The sequence below is a fragment of the Pararge aegeria genome, chromosome 8 (genome assembly GCF_905163445.1).
Source record: "Pararge aegeria chromosome 8, ilParAegt1.1, whole genome shotgun sequence".
Classification (NCBI taxonomy): Eukaryota; Metazoa; Arthropoda; class Insecta; order Lepidoptera; family Nymphalidae; genus Pararge; species Pararge aegeria.
The window spans coordinates 15,255,702-15,264,010 of record NC_053187.1 but is presented as its reverse complement, the minus strand read 5'-3'; the positions used below and the strand labels follow the sequence as shown (position 1 = coordinate 15,264,010).

The 8,309-nt window shown below is 36.1% G+C and overlaps 1 non-coding gene across 1 annotated transcript; it reads left to right on the top strand.

Moving 5' to 3' along the window:
- The first annotated feature begins 7,818 nt into the window (after window positions 1–7,818).
- LOC120626114 lies at window positions 7,819–7,937 on the top strand. Its single transcript, XR_005658833.1, has one exon. It is a non-coding gene; the product is annotated as a 5S ribosomal RNA (ribosomal RNA).
- The last annotated feature ends 372 nt before the right edge of the window (window positions 7,938–8,309 follow it).

Here is an 8,309-nt window from a genome sequence, read left to right as displayed (position 1 = left end):
CATTACCCATTTTTTTTTATTACCCTTCTAACGTCCAGCTTGGCATTTACCTCCTCTTTCATAACTGAGTGGGGTTTACAGCATACCCACGGATAGTTTGGCGGATACCCATAGCGGATTGGTATGGTTTAATAATTATTGTCATATATATCACGAATGCTCCCGTTGCCGGTGGTGTAGTGCGCCGCATGAGATGGTCTCAATCCATCAATGAGAGCGTCGTGCATGCGTACTATGAGGCGACAGAGGGGGAACCATGAATGTTCCTTGGGAGGAACTAACCTCACGTCGTACCAATCAAGGATGCTGTCTCTGCGCTTCAACCAACAATGACCGTGACTGCGCAGCGATTGTCATCCCTATCCCTACTTCCCTACTTCCTATCCTACTAATACTATAAATGTGAATGTAAGTTTGTTTGTTACGCTTTCACGCAAAAACTACTGAACCGATCATCATGTAACTTTGGAAACATATTCTTGGAGATAATAGAAGTAATATAGGATACTTTTTATCCCGAAATTAAGCTCAGTTCCTTTGGGAGAGGTGATGAGAAAGTTTGACGATTTTACACAAGGACTATATAAAAAATGAAAGAAATGTTCTAACAATGCAATTTCGATGCGTCCTATAACGATTACTATTTTTTGTAAGTGATAGGAGAAGCTGAGACTGATAGGAGGAGGTCAGACAGTTCTTTTCAGATATTGTTTATGCGAATAGATTTTTTTTTTTTATAAGAATACACAACTTCAAAATTTCAGTACAACTACACCAAAATTTAATGTCCCTGTGTTTCAAAAAATAAAAACAAACGCAGACGAAGTCGTGGGCAACAGCTAGTAATATTATAAATGCCAATGTAAGTTTGTTTGTTACGCTTTCACGCAAAAACTACTTAACCGATCCTCATGAAACTTTGTACACATATTCTTGGAAGTGTTAGAAGTAATATAGGATACTTTTTATCCCGACATTAAGCTCGGTTCCTTTGGGAGAGGGGATAAAAGTTTTTGACGATTTTACACCATAACTCCGACAAATTATAACCGATATAAATATTTATTTTTGTACTATAGAGGTGGTAATATGTGTTTAAATTTGCCCAAACTTTGTGTAGATCTGATGAATGTGGTTGGAGATTGAGGACAGAACTCATCAGCGGACAGCAGCAAACCCCTCATTTAAGGCTTAGCGATACTGAATACTTTAATAACAAAATCAAACGCAGACGAAGTCGCAGGCAACAGCTAGTATAATATAATACTGAAGCGTTGAATGGTTAGAACTTCGGCTTCACTTTCGTTATGTGCGTTTTAAATAATTAAGTATAACTTTCACGTTGAAGGAAAACATCGTGAGGAAACCTACATGCCTACGAGTTCTGTATAAAGATTTCAAAGGCTTGTGAAGACCACCAGGACCAGCATGGTAGCCTACAGCCTAAAACCTTTACACTGTGAGAGGAGACCAGTAACCTGGAACCGACCGGTAATGGGTTGATATGATGATGGAGGTTGCTTGGAAGCATCGGGCTCCGCTTTCATCTCTCACTAGATAGAAAAATGAATTTTACAATGTAAAAGAGCAACCGCTGAGTTTCTTGCCGGCTTCTTCTCGGTAGAATCTGCCTTCCGAAACGGTGGTAGAGTCACTACAAACAGACAGACTTGACGTTTCAAAAGTGCTTATATTAGGCCTACTTGAAATAACTGAATTTTGAATTTGGAATTTTTTTGAATTTTGATGATGCTGAATAATACAGATAATAACTGAGACCGACGGTAGCTAAATTTGGAATTATTTCGCAGCCACAGGACATCGCCAAATTTCTTATTTAGCCTGGTACTGAGATTTCTTTATAGAAAAATCCTTATCCAAAATCTCATTATCTAGCATGGAACATGCCAATCAGTGTGAGTAAACAAACATATTGTGATAATAACAGTGGCGTGCACTGCATACATGCACAAAAGCACTGCATACCCAAAATATTTTATAGAACTCGTATTGGAGGGAATTCTTTCCATTTCATGCCATCAACCTGCTTTATGCATACCCTGGTCGAAATCCCTGTGCACGCCACTGGATAATAATCTTTGAATCCTACCAGCCTGTATTGAAGCCATAGGCAATGGTCAGCTGAAGGCGTAAACAAAATAACTGTTTTATATGTCGCAATAAGCTCTTGTTACAATCGCCCTCATCATCACCAGCCGAATCAATGTCCCACTACCGGGTTCGACCGACTACGCTGCTTCAATGCAGACGGGTGGGCCATAAATTACAATCAACTCTCTGATATTTCATATTCATAAAGAATACCTATATATTTAATATTATACTTTTAACGTAAATGTAGGTCATTGAATTAAAAACGTACAGAATCCTCATTCAGCTATTATTGTATGCAGTGTATCGTGTCCAAATGTAACAGTGAAAATGCCTCATGGAGTGTTGATAGCTCAAAAAACTTTTTCCCATTTTAAGGTAAACGTTTAGAACATTATAGTAAAGAAAAAACATTTATTCATGTTAAGTGTTACAAACAGTACATCTTATAATAATATAGTAACAATGTATGTGTGAAACACCAGACAGAAACACAGCTCAGCATTTGCCATGTATTTTAGGTACATGCAAACCACTGATTTTCAGCTGAGACCCGAGTGACGATACGGCAAATTAAATAGATAAATAAAAATAATTGAATAAAGTGAAGCACAGGTAAAATAATTAATGTCAAGTACAAAATGGTATAAAGTGACTGACGGTTTGTTCGAGAAACCATTCTACAGTGGAGTGGTTTTTGCTTCAATATGAGCCGTGTACACGGTTTCTGTATGTTCTTAATTCTGTGATGTAGGTATATTATGTTTCATGTGAGACATGGAATAGGTAATTACGTGAAGCGCTTTCAAGTTGTACTCCACAGAAATTGTTACGTATTTTATCTCTGTAAAATGAATTCAATTTGCCGAAGGAAGCCGTGCTAATGATCTTATATTGTACTTGATATCTAATGCTTTGAGTACATTCCAGAATGTTATATTAAAATTTGGTTGCTTAGTGAATTTACTTCGCAACCAAACTTTATTTAAACCGTGTTTGTATTAATTAAATATAATTTATATAAACGTTTATTCAAGTTCCTACGAATACTTTTGAATAGGCGTGGAGGAAGCATATTTATGTAACTTCAGTGTTTCAAGACGTAACATCATCGTTAATTAATTGGATGTGTACTTTGGTAAACAACTCATTGCGTGCTATAAATAGTATTTGTCACGATTAAATAAAAAACAAAAAATCTCTGCTGTGGTCTTGCGGGAGGGTCAGGCCGTGGCTAGGTACCATCTTACCGACAAAGACGTGCCGCTAAGCGATTCAGCGTTCCGGTAACATAATGTCGCATAGAAACCGATTAGGGGAATGGGTGAACATAACTGCTATATGCCCTAACAATGTACCGTCTCAGACTGCATCATAACTTCCACTTAGTAGAATTTAAAAAAAAAAACGAAAATACTTTAAGTACAAATTTGGTGTATTATTTGGTTCTTCCTTACTTTGTTGATAATGAAATCAAGTTATTTTTCATATATTTACTTAGACTTTGTTTTATATTTATTTTTTTCCATCTTTGCGACTCGTAGATAAAACAATGCCAAGAACAAAGTTCGTCCATTCAGCCGATCCCAGATTATAATCTTACATTTATGTCTGTTCCGTTTAGTTTGCTTAGTTGTCGTTTATTTATATTGGGCTCAAATAAAAGGAGCTAAAACAAAAGAATATTCTTTGGGAGTATTAACAGTTGAGGTCTCGGAGATTGATCCTATCGAAAATAACTTCATCATCGTCATCATCACCATCAACAACCCATAACAGTCCACTGCTGGAATAATCACCAAGCTGGACAGACGGTTTGCTGATCGCAGTAGTAATAGCCGTCCGTTCTCTGTTATATTCCCTAGATCGCCTCGTACGACACCCGAGAGAAGAGGAGAAATGTTGATAACTGTATTCTGGTCTGCCATCACGGTCACGGCCTTAAATAATAACTTCCACGCACAAAAAAAATTCTATTTCAGAAATGACCTCATGGACTCAACATGTACGTTAATCCAACCTTATAATACTTACTCTGATCGCCGACTTTATAAAGGAAGTTAGTCTCTTTTGTTTAGAACAATTTTCTAATTTAAAACATAATAGAGCACTGTAACAATAGAAGAACAGAATAGGTGCTTAGAAATAGGGTTTATGAGAGAAGGATAAAATAGTTCATAGGTACGGTACATATTTACATATTTTTTCATTTTGTGCCAACTTCCTGCTTTATGTTACCCTGGTTAAAACCCTGTGCACGCCCCAGCTAGTTGCTTGCAATTCTATTATTCCTGACCAACAGGGTGTCTCTTCTTCACTGCCAGCTCTCGCCACAAGGGTGGAGAGTTTTGTCGGACTTACACCGACTAAACCCCCACGGTGTTTAGCTTCACCACCTAGTGACTAGGTTACGGGAAAATTTTTGTACAGCCGCAGGGTCTGCATATTATCGAGATGACCTCCCTAGCCTAACGGTACGCGCTGTAGCATGCAAATGGGAGGTCCCGAATATGATTAACGGGTGGCATCAATTTACTTTTTTATTATTGGCTAAGGTCTTATCTGGTAGTTTGGCTTTAGGCTATTTACAAACCTTACGTAATTTCGGTATTACGTAATTTCGGAATTTCGGTACTATTATCACAAAACTAAGACCTATATTAATCAACCAATATCGAGCTAAGAACAGGTTCTCAAGTTCAGTCCTAACCTTAGTATGTCCATATTATAAACGCGAAAGTGCCTGCTTGTTAAATATGTTAAGCTTGTCCACTAGGCCGTAGTTCACAACGATAGGCCAGTGTGGATTGATGGACTTGAAACGCCTTTATTAGAAGATTATTGAGAACTCTCAGGCATGCAGGTTTCCCATTGTTGCAAGGGATATTTTAATTATTAAAACGCAGATAACTCAGAAAAGTTATAGGTGCGGCTGGGATTCGAACTCTTAAACAATTTTGAAAGTTAAGTTCATATAATTACGTAATAGGCACAGTGCCTATAGGGCAAAGCAAAAACCAAAAGTTGACACACTCGGATTGATTGGAACGTAACAAATTGGTTTCGGTGACCTTTGTACTCACGTGTTTGTGTACTTTTTTTAGCAATCCGAAGCGTTTGAGGGGTTTGATTAGAAAGATTGCTTTTATTCGAAAAATCAACTTTGAGAGCCCGATTTTCCTATTAGTATTTTGTGTTGTATGAAAAAATAGAAAAATTCTAGGAAAAACTTGCTGCAATTTAAAACGCTCAAAGAAACATTAACTGCGTTTTCGGTGTAATAGGAAGGGCTGAAATCGTAAGACTGTCAAGACTGATCCAGTAGTTAACATGTTCAACTACGGTTTGCCTGGTGGTAAGCCTGGATTTCGGAAACCGTGCCTCGCAGAGTAAGTTCCCGGTCTAGAGTAAGTAAAATCGGTCCCGGTTATTATCCACATTATATAAAGTCCACCATGAACTGGAGCAACGTTGTGGGTTTATGCTCCAAAACTCACTTTTCGATGCCCATGCCCGCCAGTGGGACATTGATAGACCAGTAATGGTGATATTATAAGCCAGCCAAATACTATGACATACATGTTAAATTGAAATCTTTCACAAAGGGACCTCTAACATGCATTTGCTCTTTACGTTAAAGTGATTCCCTTGCGATAAGAGAGCGTTGAGTCTTAAGAATGTATTGAAAATATAAACTTTTATGCTTATAATCTTCTCCCAAGATATATTAACGAATCCATTGCATAGCGATGATCAACTCATATGGCGAAGGCCTCAGACCTATTCCAGTCGAGGGCAAATATTGTTATGATTGAATTAATAAATATACTTTAATTGCACACCACAAAAAGTACTTTAAAAAAGAAAAGTATAACTAAACAACGTATAAAATCTGGCGTCCTTCTCGCTTCATAGCGATTTCTTCCAGGCAACCAATGGCGAAGAAAATAGAAAATAATTAGGCGGTGCATATACATATATTGGTAATGTACTTTATAAAATTAACTTACATCTTAGGGTGGCTGAAAGAAATGTTTTCTAGAAATAAGCTTTACTTTGGACACCTCATACACAGAATATGCTACACATAGTTTTCGATACATAAAAAGATAATAAAAAATTAAAATTGCCAAAGTGTTAAAGGCCAGTGCTGCATCTGAAACGATCCCAAAAAAATTGATGACAGCTTTACACCTTCTATAGCTGTATTGTATTTTTCATTGTATCTGCTTGGCGTGATCTTAATTAACTTTGATTTTAAAATATAGATAACTGAAACGATTTCATAACTTGACTTTCATACGAGGCATCTCGCTCTTGTTAATTATATATATAATATTTAACAAATAACTTTTTTCGTTATTATTTTTATGAGTCAATTCTAAACGAAAAGAAATATTTTGCTTGTCACTGTATTAATTTTTTAAGATTTTTTTTTTAATATATATCTTTCAAGTGTGTTTTCAGGTCTGATTTAGCGAAATTAAAATAAAATCTTACCTGTATGTCTGCAATAAATATGCACTAAAACTGAAGTTAAAAAGTTTACTGAACGACAGAGCTACATGACAAATTAAATCAAGTAACTATTCATGAACACAGAACCCATTAATTCATTCTCAACACTTTTATAATTCAAAAAGTCGTATTAACTAAAACTATATTTTAGTAAAAAAATATAAACTTAAATTTAAGTGAATAAAGTTTTTTTTTCACTTTCATAAAAGTATAAAGACACGATTACAGTATATGTTCACTACACAATACACTCGAAATTTTAATAAAGTTTGCACAAAACTGTTCTTTAAAACAACTACGTAAAAGTTAAATTCGCGATCGCTCTGTCCCGGTGCAGGCGTGCGTCGTCTACGAAAGCTGTATTTAGAATCGCTTCACGCTGAAAACTAAAAGCGTGAGTGAGGGTTGTCGCCAACGGGAAAAACAAAGCATTAAAGATTGCGTCAAAGGAAAATTGCTGCAAGCTTTACATAATTAGGATTTTAGTAAAGGCGGTCTAGAATTCTACAAATGTGTTTACAAGTTAACTTATAGTTATTGATACTAAGGTAATAAAAATGGAAAATACTAGATTCGACACATTATACTTAACAGTTCTGTTTATCTATCTATATATTAATTTTAGGATTCATTGTTTAATTCTATTCAACTAACACTGTATTCTGCGTATGATCATTATCAAAAAGTGTTATGTATTTTATTCATTATTAAAATTTTCCAATCAAAAAGGAATTCTACTTAAAACTACCTTTATTTCCGTCCAAATTTAATTACGGATTACTAAACGCATGGCAGCCCTATCTGTCATCTACAATGTCTACGCAACTGCTTATTTGTTCATACTGATATCGTCTTTATGTCCATGTATGTTAAGGTTTATGGTTGTGTACGGTATTGGTAACATAATAAAGTTGCGACTTCCGTAGGTTGCGTTCGATGTGACAAACGCGCGCGACTGACATGTCGCGGATGACGCTACAATATAAAACAACATAAAAGACTACAAATGTTGCGGCCAGTAAAGAGACAGACAGGTAGTGAGTTATAAAAACGGTAAAATGTTAATGACGTACATTTTTGAAGTGAAACTACTAATGCAACTTCCAACAAGGTTGCGGTAAATGTTTAACACTTCCATTGATGGGTATTTATATTATCTGACAGTTTGTGTAATTCGATGTAGCTGTTGCCAACGTCCATACCATGTTGAATACACCGGTTCTCGTCCGATCACCGAAGTTAAGCAACATCGGGCGCGGTCAGTACTTGGATGGGTGACCGCCTGGGAACACCGCGTGATGTTGGCTTTTTGTAAAAATAAATAAGGAAGTACATTTATTATCTTTTTTACCGTGTTTTTAATAAAATTAAATAGAAAAAAAAATAAAAAAATGGTCATAAAGAAGTTTCACTTCTTACGTGTGTACACTAATACACACATACTTTTTTTCATATTGAGCATTTCTCATGGAATTCTATATCATGGGATATAGAATGGATATATATGGATCAGGAATTCCGCAAAGTAACGCCTGCTTCTATTTAACATTTTCTATATTGTTACATATTGTTTCATCTGAACGCCAGTATTGGTTTACTATTTTTATGGCAATTTTCTGTGTGTGCGTGTGTGTGTGTGTGTGTGTAATCCACCAATTCACAATCCGCCAGCGTTATGG